The sequence below is a fragment of the Gavia stellata genome, chromosome 19 (assembly GCF_030936135.1).
Source record: "Gavia stellata isolate bGavSte3 chromosome 19, bGavSte3.hap2, whole genome shotgun sequence".
NCBI classification, from domain to species: Eukaryota; Metazoa; Chordata; class Aves; order Gaviiformes; family Gaviidae; genus Gavia; species Gavia stellata.
In genome coordinates, this window is record NC_082612.1 from 1,284,094 (window position 1) to 1,306,478 (window position 22,385).

General features: G+C 45.7%; 1 pseudogene; it reads left to right on the forward strand.

Annotated features, from left to right (window-relative positions):
* The first annotated feature begins 19,518 nt into the window (after positions 1-19,518).
* Positions 19,519-19,631, forward strand: LOC132318708 (U6 spliceosomal RNA; annotated as a pseudogene).
* Positions 19,632-22,385: the final 2,754 nt, after the last annotated feature.

Genomic DNA, 22,385 nt, shown 5'->3' on the forward strand with positions numbered 1-22,385 from the left:
TTAATTTTCTCTTAGCCCTGAAATACAAGACAGAATCAACTTAATAATAGAACATTGGCAAAAATCTAGGTAATTGTGTTATTTGGATAGGATGAGGAAGTCAGAGCATAATCACATTAAGATAATGATCTTTAAGAATCTCTTATACTTATCCACTATCCCATGTAACACCCAGCAAATCCATGGGCCAGAACAAGCCAGGGACTCTTCCTGTGGCTGAGGACACACTTGTTTGTAGGAAAAGAGACTTTAGCTGCATGGACGAGACATGCCATGCCACATGCTTTGACGTCCAGAAAATAGCTCCTGACCTTCTGCATTTATTCATACTGTATAATAATAAATAATTTAAAAAAAAGATTTTAAGAAGGTTTGAGTTTTCAACACCTCCGAGTATTAGGCGGTGGTTTAGAAAACACTTAAAGCTATGCTTTAACTTTGTCATTCCACCTCACATTCCTTTGAAAGGGGACTAATAATGTCTGGTTCACGATTTTGTTTAATGAGGATTTGAGTTACTTGTGCAACACCACACACACACAAAAAAACAGCTGTGGAAATGCTGAGAACAGCCACCATCTCCTCATGCTCCCTTCTATGCCCTTAGCCCTCTTTGGTTTTACTCTGTTCTTTTCAGTCAAGGACAGTTTAATTCCTTCTTGCAAGTCCCTTCAGATTTGCAAGCACAAGGAGACTGCCTCTAATTACAGTCTTTCATTTAACCCTATTGAATACGTCTCTTTTCAGACCTCTTCTTCCCACTTCTTTCTAGGTGTCTCTCCTGAGAGGAATATTCAGATCTATACTAAAAATATGCATGCATTTGCCACACCACTGGTCACTGTTTCCTGGCCTATGACCAGACATGCACACTAGACGCTGCTTTTGATCCCAGTCCAGCCCTGCTTTCTCTTGTAATGAATTGCTGATGATTTTGATATGCCTAAAATACTGTATTCAGAAAGGATTACTGAAACTGAGGCACTCAATTCTATCCAGTCAATGATACAGAACCATTCTGTGTTGTCATGCAACTGAGTGGTAGCTCACAAAATGAACAGATACTTGTGGTTTTGTTTGTGTATATGCATATTGTGAAATTGGTCATTTCATGAAATGACTAAAATGTTGGTAATTTAAGAAAATGACTGAAAAAATAGGTAAAAATGTTGAGAAGGACCTAATTACAATATTTTGGATTATAACTCAAAAGTACAATAAGTTTTTCCTAAAGTATGTGTTTAGAAAAGCATTCACTTTCAAAAACAGTAAAGCTTGCCACACTACAGTTCTAAGATTATTTTCACAACAGAGGTTATTTCATAAAACTGTGGAAAACCTCACATCGGCAGCTCCGAGTGAAGGGTTTAAATAATGTGCTTCTGAGTCTAAAAGCACATTTGCTCAGTACCAAGTGTCCCCGACACTTCAGAGGGAGCTGGACCGCAGGTGTGCCTGGGAACCCCTGGGCACGCCCAGAGGTTACTGCTTCCTGCTTCCCAGCTAGCCAAACTGATGCAGGTACACAGGCCCATCTTAACATGGAATTCACCAAAAAACCCAGTATATTTTTCAACAAGAAAATATTTTTATTGCGTTATATTTCATTACATTATCATTTCATGATAAATCCACCTTTTTACATAAATACATTTTTCCAAAGCAGAATACGGAATATGATCTATTCTACATGAATTATGACAGTATGTCATACAAGTAGACATAAAATGTCTAAGCCTCTTCAGAACATTTACCGTTGCTTTACATCTTGTGTAGAAATACCAAATAAGTAAATGTAAACTCATTTAAAAACAAACCAACCAACCAACCCCAATATTATTTTGTTAGAAACCAAAACAACCTCAGCATGAAACCCCACAATTTCATGGAAATTCTTAAACTGTTGTTAAGCATTGAATAGAGTGAGACTTCAGAAGCACGCTTGCTGTAATTTCATTGTGCAGTATCTTGTGCAAAAGGATCCTACCATTCTACAGTAAATGCTAGTTAGTTACAGTGGGGAAAAAAGATTTAGCAAAACATTCTGAGCCCAAGGCTCATTTAGGCACCCGAGGCAGCAGATTGAGCATGGCAGCACAGCACCACGCTTGCTTCGATCAGTTTTTACTCCCATCTATCCTGAACGGGCACTAAAATGCTAAGTGCCAGACAGCGCTCAGACTTAGCGATCTTGTTATTCCTAACGGAAGGATTATCCACTGTTATCAACACTACCCAGTCAAACCTCTGTATACCAGACTATCTGCAGACATTTGTACAACGGTCTCCACAATGGACCCATCTTCTTTTTGGATATTAATGCTGTTTATAAGAACTTGTTGGCAAATAGTATTTGGAGAGAAGGAGCTTGCACAAAGGTGGAGCTACTCAAATTGTGAGAACTGCAGCAAGGTTGCTGAGAGGTGCCTAGCGAAGCCTATGCTGTCTTATCAAATGGATTCAATCACTTTAGCTCCGTTAATAAATACATACGTACGAAGAGGCAATAATAAATATGAGGGGAGGAGAGGAGAGGGGAGGGGAAGAGAGTCTTAGAGGGACTGAACATAGAACAGGTGGTCTGCAAACTCATCAAAACTAGAGAGTCGGGCTATTATCTTCTTCCAGCATCCATTTCTTTGTATCTTCTGGCAAACACAGGTAGCTTCATTTGGAGATGTTTCTTGCCTCAGAGCTGGTTATGTGAACTGCAACAGGCAGAATTCAGATTATAAAACCAGTCAGGAAATCTTTCCTTAAGTCTTCTTGCATGCCCCAGATAGAGGAGATGTGTCTTCTGGAAAAGATGCCTGATGGTAATGGTGGACCACACTGGCCCAGTACTGTGGCTAGATTTGCGTTTAGTCAGGCATTTGCTGTGGATACTGTACCTGACCCGCAGGGTTTTCTCTTCCCAACAAAGCAGCCACTTCTTGGGCAAGTCTGTGGCATAACTCAACAGATTTCCCCATAGAAATCAATGGCAGAATGCAGTTTGTTATTCCTGCGACACCCACGCTGGTTTCAAACCCAGCCAAAAGCTAAGCTTGGCTTCCCAAAGAGCTCACGTTAGTGTTGGCTGCTGCGTGGTGCACATCCCCATCCCCGTACAGAAAGCAATAGCTGCCCCTGTCCCCGGCAGGTACCTGTTGAGGATCCTGGTGAGGATGAGCTTGACCCAGGGTGCGGAGGGGCTCAGGCAGACCGTCTGTCCGCGCTTCGTCGTGGCTCTGCGGGCCGAGGGAGGGGGTGAGGCCGGGGCCGGGGCCGGGGCCGGGGCCGGGGCGAGGGCCGGGGCCGGGGCCGGGGCCGGGGCGAGGGCCGGGGCCGGGGCCGGGGCGAGGGCCGGGCCGGGGCCGGGGCCGGGGCCGGGGCGAGGGCCGGGGCCGGGGCCGGGCACTTACATGACCTCGGGCACGGCGCAGTGCGGCCCCTCGGCGACGAGCTCCACGCGGGCCAGGCGCCGCGGCGGGATCACCTCGGACACGGTCCGCACGCAGCGGCAGCGCAGCTCCCCGGCCAGCGGCGCACCTGGCAGGCGGGAGGCGCCGCCTGAGCCTCGGCTCCTCAGCCTCGGCTCGGGGCCCCCCGCGGCCCCCCCACCCCGCCCCGCCCCGTCCCGTCGCGTCGCGCCCCCCCGCCGGGCCCGGGGCGCCGGCACCCCGCGCAGCCCTGCCGGGACCGCCCGTGGACGGCGGGGTGCCCCCGGCTCCGCCTGCCGGGCGCCTCCGCAGCCGCTTACCCCGGCAGAGAGCGGCGGCGGCGGCCAGGAGGAGGGCGAGGCGGAGGTGCGGGCTCATGGCGAGCGCTGGCGGCGGAGGTGCTGCCGGAGCGGGCTGTGCGGCCCCGGTCTCCGCCGGTGCTTTTATCTCCCGCCGGGAGCTGTCGGGCAGGAGAAACGTGATTCACACGCCGTCACGCATCTTTCTCTCCTCCCTGCACATCCTCGGGCGGCCGCTGCTCGCCCTCTTCCCTGCCTGTGACCCGCCAGGTCGGCGCGGCACCCCCCGGCCCCGGGCAGTCTGCGGGATGCATGAACGGGCTGCGGGGTCGGGTTCCGTGCCCCGGCCAGTCTCCCTGCCCCGCTGCTTCTCGCCGGCGGTGTCTGTGCAGCCTGCTCCACTTACTGGGGAGCAGTGCCAGGGAGCCAGTGGTGGGAACTCATACAGGAACGGACTGTCGTTTAGACACCAGAATTTGGAGGTTAATTATCACTCAGCCCAAATTTTCTTGAAGTTCGTAAGCCTGAAAGATGCTAGTGGAAAATGAGACATAAAATCCTTTGTTCTGTGCACCTAGGGGTGAGTTCACATTTAGTTTTAGCACCTGGGTTTCTCTGCCAAGCATGCAGTAATTTCATTGTGGATTTAGTTGTTAGCTGAAAAGCAAAGAGCCCTGAATGTTACGCAGAGCAGTGCATGGTAGGGGCTCTCTCCAGCTGGCTGGAGAGATGTCAAGGCTTACAGTCTGCCAGAGGATCCAGGGATGCCTCTGAGCAGCAGGTGCAGTCCAGAGGTGCCACAGCCATCCCACCCTTTCTTCCCAGTCTTTGGAGATCATGCATTGCTTTATTTCAGTCCTCCAGCTTTTCTTTGGACTGCTGTTGTGCTTTCTGGAGCAGTGATGAGTGATTAAAATTTTTCCCCTAAGATCTTTTCAAAGACATCATGTTTGTGTTAGATTTTTTTTCTTGGTCTGGGCAGCAAAAGAACCAATTTGATATTAGGCAATGGATACCTCATTTCTTTTAAGATAACTTTGTGTTCACAATTAGACCGTCAGGTATTTCCCTGCATGCTGACCAATTTGACTGCCTTGCCATTAGTGAGCTGACTTTTCTCTTCTTGGAGCTGGGTGTGAACTCACTGATTTGGGCATTGCCAATGCAGTCTCTGTGGCTCTAGGTCCATCAGATCTGTAAGCCTTGGGGCACTTGACTATTTCTCACTTTTGCCACCCTGCAGGACGTCACGGAAGCGCTAAAGTAACCAGGAGGGGAAGATCTCAGAGCAGTGGGGGTTTGTATTTCTCTCCAAAGTGCCTGCCTCTCATCACGCTTGGTCTGCCAAAGGGTAGGGATCGAATACGTAATTCGTACCCGTCTGTAATTCCTTCTGCCTTGCTCATGAGTTTTCTGAAAGAATGACAGGTTCTAGCTCAATAGGTAAGCACCAAGTATCAAACGCTAGCCTGGATGCTAGTCCTTGCTCCACAACACCAAAACTCAGCTACAACCCTGCCTATTATGGTGAAATTTCCTTACAAGGTGCCAAGGGAAAAATGACATTTTCATGCTGAGAATCCTGTTTCTCCAATACAAAAATATTCAGAGTAGAATGTGAAGTGATATGCTAGGTGTGCCAGATGCAAAGGGACACGGACTAGCTTTAAAATGTAAGGAATATGGTCTCTGTGAACTGTTTACTTTTTTCTCCCCGTATTTCAGGTTCCCTCCACCCCCCACCCCCACCCCATAAACTAACGTTTCCTGGCTTGTGGCTGTTTATAAGATATGGCATGTGCTGGCTTTTGTTTATTTGGGAAAATCTTTCCTATGCTATCAGTTTGTTTTTCTTTTTGTGGCAACGTTCTATGCAAACAGGCTTTGGAAAGCGCCAGCTCAATAGCAGCCTGGTTCTGAATGCACTCGTCTTGGATTTCAGGGTGAAGACTCACTTGTTGCGTGAAGTCCTCATCACGCTGACGTCAGTGGCAACTTCGATGAAACCAGCTTTTCATCGCTGACTTGGGTTGTCACTTTAAGTAGACAAGGTATAGAAGAACAATTGGGGCTGACCTGCACTTTACCCCTTTTTTGAGCAATTCATGGAGGGCAGCAGTGGCTGAGCTCTTAGGAGATTGCTACAGATGGTACACTAAGGGCCCATCCCATGGAAGAAAAGGATTTCTCTGTTAAAGAGTGGCCAATGCCTTGTGTCACATAGAAATCTGCATTAACAAAGCATATTTCATTAGAGTAACTACTTCAGTCTTGTCAAAATATCTCAGCAGGAATTTATGTCCAGGAATAGGCTGAGCTAAATGAACTATATAGCAATATCAATGATTACATTAGTTTGGCAGTTAAACATGCAAGTGGTAAAACAGCAGTGACAAACACCCCATATAGTGAGAAACTCCTCAATGGGCCTTCTGTCCCGTATGTTTCAAACTATCGATTCCAGCAATAGGATCTTAAATTACATTACTTTCCTCTGCCTTCTCAAACATCTGGGAAGCTGCTTCCTAGTCTTTTTTGTCTCCAGTGGACTGGAGTTTTCATAACAAATAATTGAGAGGGCCTTAAAAAAAACGAGCTACCTTCAAGTAAGGCTGTGCTTCTTGTGAACTGGAGAAATTTCTATCTTTTTAGTAGAAGAGTCATGTTCAAAATCTGGAAGACAGGTGTTTGTGGGATTTGGAACTTAATCTGTTCAGTGCTCATAAAATCAACTGGACAATGTGCCCATGTTCTCCTGGGCCTAGCACCCCCTCCCTGTTCCGAAACAGCTTTTCAAAGCAATCTGTTTTATTATTCTTCTACTAGGAAAAATTCATTCACGTACATTCATTTGCCACTGACTGGTCTTGATGTGAATTATAACGTGATTCAGCATTAATTCAGCAGGTAAGCTGTTAAGGTACATTGCTTTTAAAGGGAGATCTGAGCGTTGAGCGGCTCATAACGATGAAATAATGATGTGTTGGGGAAGCAGAAACTCACTGCAGAAAGAGGTAAAGAAGCTCTGAGATTGCTTCATCATGCCAAAAAGGAAATACTCTTCAATCAGCAAATGTGGCTTGGTGACAAATGTGTAACATCTGTAGTGCTTATGTAGAAGCTTATTTGCTCAGTCATTTTCCTGTGATGTAATTAACCATTTTGTTTGACGTTCACAGGAACATTTATTGATGGGCTAGAATGTCTTCATTCTCTGACATATCAAACTCCTCAACAGCTGGCCTGACCTTTAGCCCAGGCTGGAGTTTTGGGAAAGTCTTGTGCAAATACCGGCCATACCAACAGAGCGAGAGGAAACTGGAGATGTACGGAGACTTGAAAAAATATCTCACGTGCCCAGGAGCATTGCTCAGTCACTTCCCTTTAAGCTGTGCTAGGCTAACTCTACACATCTGGCTCCATCAGGGTACACTCAAAGCAGTATTATCAGGACCATCTTTTAATAAAAAAGGCAGTAAAAACTCAGATGGGCATCATTTATTCTGTCTCTGTCCCTGTGAAACAAGAACGCCTTGTGCTGTTTGCACTGGTGCTCAGAATATCCTGCAACTATTCCTTTGTATTGGAGCCAATACAATAATCTTTAATGAAGGCTGTCACTAGGAGGCAGCTGAAATTATGAATATATGATCCACACTGTCACTTTTTTAGATAGACTCTCAACAAAGTTAAGAGGAAAATAATTCAGGATCATCCCAAAGGAATGAACTCTTTCAAGGATTATGCCCTGGGCAATTAGCTGAATTTTGCAAACGGGATCAGCCCAACCTCCTGGCCAGACTTTTCCGGCTGCAGGGAGATTCCCCTCCCTTTTCTAATTGACACAACCAGTTGGTCACACTTGGTCATTAGTTACTGGTGAGAGATAAGAGAGGTTGACTTGTCCACTGCCAGTTAGCGTGATGAAAGGCGATAGGTATGCTCTCCTCTTGCACTGGTGCCTCCTGGAAGTAGGGATAAGAAAGGGAGGCAGATCAGACAATTTTCTCATGCCAGCAAGTATGAATCAGGCAAGCCCAAGGAGAAGCAGTAACTTTAAAAGCATTTATCTGTGATGAGGTTAGTGTGTCAAGAGGTCTATCTGATCACCCAAAGAGAACAAGAATATGTGTCATAACATAAGGAAAATGTACAATCTGCACAGCTCATCCTGCCACTCTGCATGGATGATATTTCTAGGGAACTGAAGGAAGGCCCAGTAACGTTAACCTCTCCTTGACACTGACATGGTAGACCTGACCCTTGCTCCCACTAGGTCAAGATTATTGCAATGGATGATTAAGGTACTTTGAGCAAACAAGCAGCAGAACTGACGAAACTGGTGTTCAATGGACTTGAGTTTTGTGATAGAATTCTCCAATGTCTAATTAGGTACACAATCCAACCAAGGAACTTCCCCCAATTAAGGCACTCGTAACTTCTTTCTCCCCCCGCCTTAGGTTCGCCAGTGTGCTATGAAAGTGTCTTATGTGTTTACGCTGCAGTCTTTTCCTCAGTGTGAGCACAATGGCAATTTCTACAGCTACCCGTAGATTTTCAGAAAACATCTAGAAAGTGAGAATCTTTGATCCTAATACTATGAGAATGGCCCACACTCAAGAGTTGCCACAGGAACAGAGGAATACAGAACAATGAAGGCAGCTTCATCACATAGTAGACTTTATTTCCTAAGAAAACAGGCTAGATGCTGCTAAACACATGTAGAACTGGATTTCAGTACTCTTCCACTCCCACGCAGTCATCCAAATAAAGTAATCATATTTGCAAAATAGCTGTGCAGACAGAAGATCCGCATGTTGTCTGTTGCAGCTACAGACATGTACAGACCACAGTGGTAGTGTGAAAAGGACATCCGGCCATTCCGGACCTGTTTAAATATGTGTGTACTGAGGAGATGGGGGGGTGGAGGGAGGTGGAAAGAAAGATACTCAGACAAGGACAAAAATGCTGAAATCCTGCTGCCACTCTCAGAGCAAGTTGAGAATCACTGTCAAGCTTGTGCCCTCCTTCAGCTTGTCCTTCACAAACTTCTCTGGCCACCTAGAAGTGCCCAGTAGCCGGAGGATTCCAAAGGTCACAGAGGGAGTGCTGGGGCAGCCAGATCTCCTCTTTGCTCCACGGAAGAGCTTTGGAAATCTGCCCACTTTGTTTCTCTGTTGCGAACTTTCTGATCTCCAGCCTTTTTTGACCAATGTAAGTATGAGGAAGGGAGGAGCATGCCTGCCTTCCCTACTGCAGCAGCAGAATTTGCTTGGAGCAATGGCCTTGTAGCCAGATTTGCCTTGAGGCAGCGTGTGTGCATCCCAAACGGGGACAGGAGCCTCAGTCCTAGGCACTGTGCAAGTGTGGATCAAAGGGATCATTCTTTCGCAAAAAAGGCTTCCACAGATGAGTCACAACAATCCGTATGAACTGGGAAAGGCAATGTCAGGTGATGCGAACAGCAGATGCTGTAGTACATCCGCATGACTCCAATTGCAGATCTGCAGGGTGGATTTGTTACTGGAACAACTAGGCAATTTGCAAAGCAAGTTCTGTAGACACTTTAAATTTCATGTTCCCAACAATTTTCCTTTTATTAAGGATAATGTCCAGCCTGGTCATGTTTTTCACAGAGGCTGGGAATTAACTTTATGAAGCCATCACAAATGTCGGCATGACCAGTATTTACTTAGGAGAGAGTTTGCCTCAAAAATAAATCAGCAGCAGGCCAATCAGGGCTCAGATAGGTAGTACCACCCTTGCTTTACCCACAGCCTACTGCCTCCTGCTGCGTTTTCATGGAGAATGTGTTAGAAAAATACGTTGTGGAAATAGTGTTGCTCCTTTGCAGTAGGTGAAATGACAGAAGCGTGTCAGTAGACAGAAAGAAAAACCTCTTAGGCTTGACGCAGTGAGCATCGATGCATATGAGCTTGGAACACCGATCGTGCAAATAACATATGAGTAGCGGGTGGCTTTTCCAAGACTCATTACAGAATCGTTTAGGTTGGAAGAGACCTTAAGACCTTTGAGAAACCTGAGACAATCACACAGCTTCATATTTAAACTAGCGTCAATCTGTTACGAGCGATGAAGTTATGTTATCTGACCTCCATGCCCTCTAGACCGCAGTTTGCTGGCTTCATTCAACCTAAACCACTTCAGACTCGCTCCCTGCCCTTGGCCTCCAAGGGGTCTGCCGAAAGGTCAGGTTTTCTTCTCAGCCTCTCCAAGTGGCAGCACTAGATCATTTCAAGCACAGCCAGAGGATGGAAGGGTAAAAGGTTTTTGCTTAACCTTGCTAAGAAAAGGTCTAAGCCATTTGGCCATATGAAAACTGTCCTTTTCCTCATTTCAAAAGGAACCAGAAACTGGCACAAATATTTAGGGAGATGTGTGCGAAAGAGTTGTTTCGTTGCTCCACATCCTATTGTCTCTAGCCCAGTTTTCAACTTTTAGGTGACTGCAGTGAAATGGAAGGGAGGAAAATGGAGCCCTGGCGCTTTTCACATCAGCTTCCCAAATAATTTCATTTCCCTGCAAATAGGACCCAATAAAAGAGGCTCAGGCCTACTGCTCTGAGTCCAGAACTCCCATTAAGGCAAAGGAATGCTGAGGATTGCAGTTTTGGAATGGTGGAAATATACCGATGGGCACAGCTTATACAAGCCATGAACCAAACCGACAAGATTTGACATTCTAAGATCTGTCTTTTATGTTAACACAGTGAAACAGACACCAGGCGAGTGTATCTAAATATTTGTTTTTAAAACAGCAAAATTCTGTAAGTATCAAGGGAAAATTTCTTAATTAGGAAACATACATAGTAAAAAAAAAAAAAATCAGAAAAAATCTTCCATTTGATTTACAGGAACTTATTACAGTTATTCTGGATGTATGATGCTACCTCTACAATATAATTATACATATATAACTATGAGGGTTTCATCAACATTTTGGAAAATGACTCGATGGGTAGAAATCATATGGTCTCACAATGATGACGTTTAAATACTCGTATTTTAAAAAGTGGTTTAGATCCCCCTTCTTTTTAATTTTCTGCTGGACAGAAATATGAAGAGCAAAGGTAACTGCACATACACAATTCCAAAAGGAATTTGGACTAGGATAAATAAACATCCATCAATACAACAGCATGTTCACTTACATATAACTTCGTATAAATTATGACATTATGCCATACAAAAAAAGACATCACGTGTCTAAGGTTGCAAGGAGCAAAACCCACCAGCTGCCTCAAAATGCAAACGCACACGGGAAGCGGTGCTGTGTATACCAGCACCTGCCAGAACTTCTGGCAGGAGAAGGGGACTAGAAGCTGCTGGTGAGCTTGCCTTGCTGAGTTAACCTTCGGCTGTGGCACAGCAGGCTGCACGGCTTTCCCACAGTAGTTGGGAAAGTTTATTTCCAGGCACATAGCTATACGATGTGCAAAACAAAACAAAGATGTGTTTTGGGAGGCAGCAGTTCCTTTCTCTGTTCAGAGCTGCTGTGTAGAATAAATGTTTCTATGTAGTTACTCAAGTCCTTACAAAGGCGTGTAGTATGGAAATAGGCTTCATGCTGATGCTGAGGCCTCATCAGTGGTTTGCTGATGCAGGAGCCCAGGCAAATTTATTCTGGTGAAAGAATTCAGGATATTCCCTGCATCTCTCCTCCTGTGCAACGCCCCAAAAGCAAGGTTTTCAAGGCAGTAAATTAGTACAGCGCTTAGAAATGTGCTTTTCAGACAACGTCCAAATTAAAGAGACCTCTTACATAGCACTTGCAATATTTAAATAAATACAATCAGCTATCACTACATTAAATAAAGTCCTCAGTAAATCGGTTGAGCACAAAGGCAGTGCATTTGAAGAGAAGAAAGCCCCCGAAGCCTCGGGCCTAGTGTCATCTCCCCTCCAGCGAGCTGCTTTCCCCCGTCAGTTTTTCTGTGTTGAGCTGAAAGCAAAAAGCCAAGAGGACAGAGATCAGCACGGCCTGCCATCGCCCGCGAGCCTTCAGCTCGCTGGGAAGGGGGCTCGGGGCAGGCGAAAGAGGCTCCCCCGCGCTGTACGCGTGGGGGTTCTGTGCATGTGCCGCGGCCGCGGCCGCCCCGCTCCTTCCCGGGACACCCCCGCGGCGGCGCCCGGAGCGGGGCGCGCTGCCCCGGCAGGTACCTGTTGAGGATCCTGGTGAGGATGAGCTTGACCCAGGGTGCGGAGGGGCTCAGGCAGACCGTCTGTCCGCGCTTCGTCGTGGCTCTGCGGGCCGAGGGAGGGGGTGAGGCCGGGGCCGGGGCCGGGGCTCTGCGGGCCGGGGCCGGGGCGAGGGCCGGGGCCGGGGCCGGGGCCGGGGCGAGGGCCGGGGCCGGGGCGAGGGCCGGGGCCGGGGCCGGGCACTTACATGACCTCGGGCACGGCGCAGTGCGGCCCCTCGGCGACGAGCTCCACGCGGGCCAGGCGCCGCGGCGGGATCACCTCGGACACGGTCCGCACGCAGCGGCAGCGCAGCTCCCCGGCCAGCGGCGCACCTGGCAGGCGGGAGGCGCCGCCTGAGCCTCGGCTCCTCAGCCTCGGCTCGGGGCCCCCCGCGGCCCCCCCACCCCGCCCCGCCCCGTCCCGTCGCGTCGCGCCCCCCCGCCGGGCCCGGGGCGCCGGCACCCCGCGCAGCCCTGCCGGGACCGCCCGTGGACGGCGGGGTGCCCCCGGCTCCGCCTGCCGGGCGCCTCCGCAGCCGCTTACCCCGGCAGAGAGCGGCGGCGGCGGCCAGGAGGAGGGCGAGGCGGAGGTGCGGGCTCATGGCGAGCGCTGGCGGCGGAGGTGCTGCCGGAGCGGGCTGTGCGGCCCCGGTCTCCGCCGGTGCTTTTATCTCCCGCCGGGAGCTGTCGGGGAACTTCCCGGGCGCGGAGTGGGGCCGCGGGGGCTGTGCCGGCCTGGGCTCCCCCCTCCGCTGCCTCGGGCCAGGTGGCGCGGCCGGGCTGGAAGTCCCGTTGGCCCCGTTCCACCGCCGGGTGCCGGGTGCTGAAGCAGCGGGGCAGGGAGGAGGGGGGCTGCTCCCGGCCCGGAGAGGCTCCCGGCACAGCGGCTCTCTCAGGTACGGGGGAGGGGGCAGCACGGCACCGCAGCGTCCGAGGATCGCTCAGGGTGTGCGTGGGACCTCGAGGAGAGTCACCCCATTCTCTGGAAGGAGCTGAGGCTCTTTTCTGGGGAATCCCGGTTTGCTTTCAGTCAGCCCCAGCGCAGGGTGCTGAGCCAAAGGAGGCTTTGGGCTCTGACGCTTGCCTTGCTGGCTAACCCGTGCAACTACGCACTCTCGTCCAGTGGGGATTGCTCCTCTGAGCACCCCTTTCTTCACCTGCCTTTTGAAAACTGCAAATCTGTTTTTCCTGCAAGTAGGAGACACTCAAATTTCCGTATCTACACTCCACTAATACAAGCCTTTTATTCCACTTCTCTGCACAGATAGGTCACTCTCTTTGTCTTCATGACTGTCAAGGCATTTTGCTAACTTTTGCTATAAAGCAGCAAAAAAGCAGTTTTCTGGGAGCTTTTAAAGAAACTTAGGTGCAATTTTTCTGAGCTTTATTTACACATAGGTTTAGTTCAGTTATGGTATAAGCACTTTCTTCTGTAATCACTTTTGGTATGAAATATGATTTTGCACGTCTTTTTTTTGCAGCCGATCCTTTTTCTCTCTTCCACAGGTACTTGTGAACATGAGGGGAGTTCAGCAAATCAAGCTGTTCCTGGGTCAGGCTGCCATGTGTCTTGCCGCAAAAGGCTCAAATGCCTTGTGTATCCCTAAAGCTTCTAGGTCAGTTTTTTTGTACCATGTGTCACGTGTTGCTTTGATTGACGACGTGTTGCTTTGATTGACGACGTGTTTATGGCTATGCAGGAATTTAAGATTTGCCATTGTGTTCTTAGATCTCCCTTTCCCTGCGACTTTCTAATCTTGATTTACTTAATAAATATTTCTTTGCTGTAGAATATACTTCTGAAACTTTAAGCGTTAATGCAAAATCAGATAAACCCAGTAGATTTCACTGAAACATTCCTGGTTTGTGAAGAAGAGATCTGCTCATGAATCATTATTAGAATGACTTGAAACCAAGCATGTTACAGTGACTGTTTTGAACTGGCTTGACTTGCTTTTCAGGGGAAAATTGACATTGTTTCCATATAAGAAGACTGCTGGCACAGAGGTAGCTTCTTGCAACTGAAGTGTGTGGATTATATTTACTTTTTTTTAAAGCAAGACAAGTAATCATTGTATTACAATGACATTAACAGGACAGAACAGGAATTAACTGTAGGTAAAACTATACCGGCAGGGATGCCAAGACGGAAAGCAAAATAATGTGATTTTTGACATTACGAGGATCACGGTACAGTAATCCCATTAGAGGATTTACTGTCTGAAAACAAAACCAAGTCAGGACCCAAAATCAGGTAAAATGTAGCACGTGAATCAGTCCTGGTGAGAGCTTAATTAGGTGGCAACCCAGTGGTACACAGTCTCATTCCTGAGTTTTGCCATCTACAGATCAGATAGTTCATATGGCTGCTGGCTTAGTCTCTCGGGAGATCAGCCGTGCGGGAAAATTGTATGTCATAAGCAAATGGCGATTGCCCCATGTAATCAGGAAACATCTAATGACTAATTTGCACCCCTTTCCAATTGCAGTTTGGTAATGACATCCTTGGAAGCTGTTGGCTTGTAGCTTGGTCTTAAAAGGAAATTACATGATCAAGACATCTCTCTGTCCTGCTCTGTCATTCCCCCCCCTTCCCCAATTTCACCCCTCCAGTAAAGTTTGTGTCGTTTGGCCAACTTCAGAAAGATTTCACAAAGGGCTATCAAGGGATATCAACCAATTTAGTACAACTTTGTGGAGAGTCAGCGTTGCATGGAGAGTCTGTGTTGCATGGAGGGAGAGACAGCACGAGACCAGCACTGCCATTGAGGGAGAATCTGCAGTGTAAGCTGTGCTCTTTCCACCTTGCCAGCTGGCCAATCCAGATGTTCCTGCTTGCAGCCAGTGCATAGCTTGGAGTTAGCTACCTGCTGCCCTGTCTCTTGTCCAGCTGTTTAGGTATGATTAGAACATGAAAAACGTTGGGGAAATGTGGGGCAGCTTATATAGCCTTGGGGAGAAATGGAGAGGTTACAGGGGAGGCAGCTGTGGACTGCAGTCTGCTAGAGGACACAGAGGTTGTGCAGGAGTCCAGAGGGTGTTACATTGAGTGGACTGGATTGGAAGAAGCATACATCTTTAAATCTGGGCTTGTCACCTTCCCGTGAGTCATACGCCATCTCTCTTTTTTTTAAATTTATTTGAAAACTATTGGATTATTTTTAATGAAAATGAATTCTCCATTGATGTGCTTATGAAATTGTGCATAAAGCTGATGCATCATGTAACTTGGGCTTCCGTCTTCAAGACAAAACTTTGTAGCAGGGGTGCTCTTCCAGGCTCTATATTTGCAGCCTGACTCACCCTTCTAAGTAGTAATAGTAGTAGTAGACACTGGTAAGTAGTGTTGCATGGTTTTTTTGAAGCCAGTAGAGTGGCAGCTGAAGAGGTTGGAGCCACGGAGAGGCAGGGGCATGCTTTCCTTGAAAACTGGAGAGATTCCTTAAGAAAACCGTAAGAAAAACAGCTGTTAAGAATGGACAATTGCCCATAGGTGCTTAGGGGCAACCACTAAGCAGAAAAGTTAGAAACCTTCCCTGGGATCCCTTGAGATCATAGGGATGGAGCCACCATTCCTTCCAGGCTATAGCACCAAGAGCACTGCACTGTGAGTTCCCAGTGTGGCTGCCCCAAGGAAGTGCCATGTTCTTTGCAGGGCAACACCAACAAATGCAGATTTTAATTGCATGTTTGCATTACTATGTTGATAGGAACACACACACCTGAGTGACCTTAGTCTATGGGAATCAGGTGCCCTATTCCACCTTCATAGACATCTGTGTGTCCATAACTAGTTTTCTCCTAAACATAGCCCTCACAAACTGAAGAGCAAAACCGAGGCTTACGCTGTATCACCAGGAAGAAGGATTTGCCCAGCTGTAGCAAACTGAAGCAATAAACAGTTAGGGTGATGCACAGATAATCCAGTGCATGTCATTGAAACTATCCTTTGCAGATCCAGCTCTGAATGAATGTGGAGAGCAGATCTGTTGAGTAAGAAATTGTCACTCATACACAGTCAGATTACGTGTTGTTCTTGGACTGTACACATGAGTAAGGACAGTTTACGTGACAGTGCTCAGTTTTATGCTTGGATGACTGTTCACAATATCTGAACTGTCAGACTCATTCCACAGTGGTTACTGCTGAGGAAATTCCACAAGAAGTCTCCTGGGGTCTGAAGCGTGAGGCTCTTTTGGACGCGGAGCAGCAATGTGTGAAACTCGGCAGTCAGCTCTCCAGCAGAGGCATGTGCTGAGATGAGCAGTAGTCAGAGAGGTCGTGAACATGCTGAGATGCAGTAGGCATTACAGAGCTTGATCCTGTGAGTCAGTACTTGTGCAAACAGGCCTGGCACATGGGAAATGGGTATCTCTGGGAGTATTTCAGAAGGCAAGACCATCTGCCTGAGCAAGGCTTTGTACCTGCAGACTTCCAGATCACCTCTAGCTACTTTCTACGTGAATGTGGGTAGGCTCTCTTCAGTCCAGATGACAGCGGCAACAAGGCTGAGCTATAGATGAACTCTCCTGGATTCTACCCTTTCCTCCATCTCCCCTCACCACCTTTGGTTCATTTCCTTTTGAAAGTAAGGAAAAGACAGGGAACAGACAGCACCACGTCAGCCAGAATTTAGAAAGCTGAGTTCTTCCCTGCCTGCTGCCATATCTCTGTCGTTGTAATAGCCTGTCATGCATTGGCTGCAGGCGGTAGAGATGTGCTTGAGTTAAGTTTAAATTAGTTATCATGAGTGGTGGTGTCAGTATAGCTATGACAGAACTCACCAAAGTGTTTGTTTTTGCCTCGTTGAAGTTACTGTTCAAGTTACCAACCTTGCTTAGGTTCTTTGGTAGGACCTGCTTGGTGAAGATACTCTGAAATCCCTCAGTGTCCTTAGCGTGCACCTAAGGGTTACTGGAGCATAGAAAGCTGTCCCAGCTTAGGCAGGCCCTAAGGAAATGCTCACAGAGTATTACTAACCACATGACTTAATCTTCTTCATGTTATCCAGTTGTTAATTCATTAAATGCAGGAAGAGATTCTGATGCTTTGTTGCACGCTTTGGCTGCTTGCAGAAGGTATTTGGCTTGGCATCTGTAGTGGGAGCGTGCATTCACTGTTGGCAGGCCCAGAAAAGCTAAAAGACAATTAAACAAGAGACAACGTCTCTTTCATTTTAACAAGTGAGGACTTTTCCTAACTGCACAAAAATGAGTTTGGAGGATATGTCCCAGATACAAGTCTTAGGTCAACTTTTTAACATTGCCTAGAAGACATTTAACCTGGGCAGGCTTTGAAGGGGCAGGGGTGTTCCCTAACAAGTCAGGTGTTTCCTCCAGTGCTTTGATTAGGAATGAATTAGTGTTCTGATTTGTAAGAGAAAGCTAGAAAAATGTCAAGTCACTGCTACCTACTAGGGTCTACAGTCAGAGGGTATATACTGCTGATATCCCCTCTTATCTTTATTATTTGGTGCCTTTTTTTCTATACCAATACTATGTTTCATAGTATTCCCTAGATATAATAGGGTGCTATTCGCTAGCACCTATGACTCCTCCTGTGGATCCAGCTCTGTCATGAGGTACAAACATACAATCATCTCTGCTCGCAGAGAGCCAGTACTGTGGCTTTTCAATCTCTGGGAAGATTTGCTGCAGGTTGTAGCCAAATTTCAATATCATGCTACAATTTTGTGCAAAATATGTTTTATATCTATCAGATGTTTTATTTCCTTGAATTTCCTTGTGTGTTTTTCTAGTTTTGAACTGTTTCGTGTCCATATTCCCTTGTAAATAATACCTGAATATGCAAGAAATACAAGTGTCCCCATTGCTCAACTTGTGTCACGAAGGATCTCAGTTCAGTTTTGTCAGCTGGCACACATCACACGCTGTTGTGTGCTCAATTCTTTAATACCTTTTGAGATGTTAACATTTGCATTTAAAATGATGATCTGTAGCAAATGATGGTCAGTATTTTCTTACCTATCTTCCTGGATCTTCACCTAATTTTAACATTCCGGAGTCCTTAGGTCTGTTTTTTTCCCCTCAACAGTTAGAGGTTCTCCTTTGCCTGCGCTATTTGGTGACAATAAGGGCACGAACAAACACACTGTTAATAGCTGCAAAGGAATGTGTTTGTATTACTCAAGCATTACCTTAGCAAATGTAAAGGGTTGACTTTGATATGAGTTCGTTTGGTAATAATTTCTCCGTTTTTCAGTTTCAAGTGCCAACTCAGTTGGCAAACTCGGTTTCAAGCAACTGAGATAGCTAATGGCATTGTAGTTACTGCCACACTGTGACCTTACTTTGTGTGACTCTTGGACATACAACAATTTCAAAAAGCACATTAATCGACTGGCTGGTGGTGGACTGATTGGTTCTGGTATTCTATACCTAACACACAAGGGCAAGAGGGACTTCATTTTGAGGATGGGAGCAAATTGCTCAAGCAATTTGTTCTTACCCCCACTGAGGGGGAAGAACCCCCAAGCTTTTTGGTAGCAGGAGTGATCCCGGATAAAGATTACAATTGGGTAACTCCTCCCACCCCCTCACAGCTGTTCAGCTGATAAGCCTTTGAGGTCATCACAACTCCTGAAAGGCATAAAGGGCTTCTCTTGGCTTTACCAGCAGCTGAAAGCGCTCTGCATCTTGGGAACTTCTGGTAGGTTTTTGCCCTTGGATCTGTAAAAACATCAGGAGCAAGTCTTGATTCAGAAGGTGCAGTGGATCTCTTGTTGTGGGCTGTTAGGTCTTGCTTGTCTGCCAGAAGCAGGCAGGTTTTCTGATTGCTGGGGCAGATCTTGGTTCTATGGTTTGCATGTTAATTCAGGGGTAATTATGCTGCTGGCTGCTGCTGCTGCTTGTGTATTTGGCTCTGACAGCAGGACTTAGGCTTTGCCTTGTACAGGCATGATACAGCATATCCTGTAACAGTTGATGGTTGTTCCAGTGGTGTTATCTAAGCATCGGAGAAAGGATGCAGAGGCAGCAATATGCTGCCATTGTGCTGATACTTTCTAGGTAGTAATTTTTTGCAGTTGTGGGTAGAAATATGTGGAGCTCTCCAGGGAGCATGATCAAAAGACTGAATAAAAAAAGTGGTGTTTTTTCAGTTTGAAAACTTCAAACAGTATTTTCAGTTCAAGTTGAGCAGCTCATGAGCAGTAAAATACATGTTTCATTTCAGGGTGTTGTTAACTAAGATGAAGTTTTTGCTTCCCAAGGGGACCTCTCAAAGAAGCTGTGAAAACAAGGTCCTCCCATTGTTATCCTTTAAACCTGATAGCAAAGAATCCCCTTAACTGGGAAATGAGCTGTTTCAAAATAAATACATAAAAATTTTTACATCTGCAAACAGTTGGAAGTAAAGCAAATGTAAGTCTCTTAAAAGATGAACTATTCACTCAATAAAAAGACCCAACTCAAAACAACAACAAAAAAAACCACCCAGATCTGAGTTAAGCCCATTTCAGTCTGGCTAAGTTTTCAGATTCAGTGGAGCTGAGTAATTTTTGAGGGTGTGCTTTGGATAGTTGTGGTCTTTTGGTTGAAGTGGTGACATCAGTTGAGAAAGCAGTGACATGAGACTGGTGACCACATAAAAATGCGGCAGTACATATACTAAAATTGGAACAATACAGAGAAGATTAGCATGGCCCCGGGCAAGGATGACACGCAAATTCATGAAGCGTTCCATATTTTTTTTTCCAGGGAGGTAGTGGAGTCACCCTCCCTGGAGGTATTCAAGGAGCGTGTAGATATGGCATTGTGGGATGTGGCTTGATGGGCATGGTGCTGTGTGGTGTGGGTGAGTTGTTTTGGTGTGGGTTGTGGTGTGTTTTGTGGGTTTTTTGGGTTTTTTTTTTTATGGTTGGACTTGATGATCTTACAGGTCTTTTCCAACCTTAGTGATTCTGTGAATAATCACAAAATCTTTGAGGTCTTCTCTTATGACAACAACGCTTTAATACTCTATGTTACTTTCATTGGTTGTGTTGCAATGAAGGAAAAAAGAGGAAATAATACTTGACTTGCACCCTAGAAGATAATAAAGCTGACAGGGGATACTTTCTTAAAGTACTTCTTTGGGTGCTACGTGCAGGTTCATTCTTCAGCATATTTGGTTTCTGTAGTAAAATAGATTACATGGTTCCTGGCAACAAAAAATGCCTGCTATTTAGTTGAAAGGAAGGGAAAAATAATATTGATAAGTTTGCTTAATTCTCGGTGAATTATCAAAAATAGCATACAAAATAGCAAGAGGGACAAGTATTCATTTTGGCTTGTTAAAGGGAGGTGTTTAGAGAAGGACATGTTTGGAGGAAAAACACCGATAACATTTTTGATAAATGTGATCACCACTAAGGTTACTGTCAATGGTTATCTTCCCCATTATCTTGTAGTTCTCTCTTTTTTTTTTTCTCCTTTATTAAATTTTCATTTTGTTTGACTTCAGATAGCCTCAATACACATACAGTACAGGAATATACAAGGAGACTGTTCTAAAAATTACGCCAACAAATGTAAGCACACCATTTTTTCTTAAAATTGCTAGTGAGTACTGGTGTCAGGAGTACACAAGAGGGCGGAAGAGTAAGTAAGCTAGAGGGATTCTTTAGAAAATAGGCTACTGAAAAAAGCAACTTCTGATTTGCCTGAAATTGAGCATTTTTACCTTTGGTTTTCTTCTAAATAGTCTAAACTCCCATAAAACTAAATTGATCAGGACATTGAGTGAAAAGAATCATTTCACTTTTCTCTAAATAGTGTTTTGCTGTGAGATCAGAGTAGTTAAATTTAGATTAACAGTTTTCCATTAGTGTCTGAATATATGCTTGAATTTGACTAAGTCATTGCTTTCTAATGAAGTTTTTCAGTTTGTTTGAATCCTCATTTTTCTAGTGGAGCACTGTTCCCTCAGCACACTTGCCATCTGGCTGGCCCTGGCTTGTATTCATGGTACACATCATTTGAAAGAAACTGTACTCAGTACTTCCCACTGAGGACTCACTCTTGTAGACCTTACTGATCCAGAATTACCTATTTGCTTTTTACTCTGTTTCTTTCAATAGTAATTTTAGTATCAGAAGACACTTCCATGCTCTCATTCATCTTTTCCTCCAAGCAGGAATAGTATTACGAGAATTTTTCAATAAGGAAATTATTCTATAACATTTAGCCTGCCAACAGGTCAAGAGTTTACAGATAGATTTACAGCTCTTTCCCATGTTTCTTACTCAATCTAGTCTCCTGCTGACTTTGGGGAAAGATTTGGGTATGCAAAAACTTTCTTTTTTTGGTGTTAATCTTAACTAGGAGTGGGTGAAGCTACAGTGTTCAGTATGAACCAGCTACAACAATGCTTGTTCTCTTTGGTTCGCTTTTTATAAAAATTGCATTCGTGGTGAGCAGTGCTTATGTAAATTGCTTCTCTTTTGTAGAATGATGGTCTTTGCTGTCAGAGGTGAAGTACCAAACAGAGAAAGCCTAGAGGGGAGTGAGAGAGAAGCAGGAGTTGGTGTAGCTTTGTGCACTCTACCTCTCACAAAAGGAGCCTGAGGCCACAGGGACTCCACCTGTCTTAACCTTCTGGAAGAGGAATTAGCAGTAAGTGAGGAGTTGATAAAATTTTTACAATAGGAATTCAGTGAGTCAGCAAACATGTTTTTATTGGCTTGATTACTGATCTGCTACTGGCTATGTCTGGCTTAGTCAGTCATGAACTAGTGCAGATCGCTGTGCATTTGTTTATCAGTTATTGATAATTCAGACATAAAGCTTTCAGAGCATCAGGTTTCTTGTTAAGTTACTCACTCTTGATTATTTATGTTGGGTGACTAAGTGCCTTTCACGTAGAGATCTGACAACTGCATGGACAGCTCTTACTTTTCAGTAAGAGCAACTGAGCTGGCTTAAATATGAGTTAGTACTTAAGGGGAGACTGTGGAGATTGATGACCCAAAAATTTGGGGGGAAGTACGGGCTATAGTTCAGATCCTTTTAATGAATGAGAATAGAGTCTATGTGTTCACATAGTGGATTGTGCTTGATTTTAAGCATGCCCTTCTGCTTCCAGTTACAGTATGCTATCTACAAACTTCTCCCAGACCCCATGTGGCACAGTGAGGTGCAAATTAAATTTTGGCTCTGGTGTTCTGCTTCCAAATATAGTGAACACTTGTTCTGATTTGGCAGGAAGAAGGAAGTAAAAGTACATAGGGTGTATTCAGATTTTATTTGCACCCATTTTATGTTGGTATCGTTATGTTATGGTGCTGGGTGAAGCCCAAACACAAGCTGTTCCGAGGCACGGTTTATATCCTTACTGACTGATGTTCAGTAAATTCTTAAAAGCAATGGCATATGCTGGTTCCTGCACCTGTGTTTGATTCTGCAGAGGCAGATGCTTCACTCTCCCCAAGATCTGTTGGGCTTTTCCCGCAGCCGCTCAAAGTGT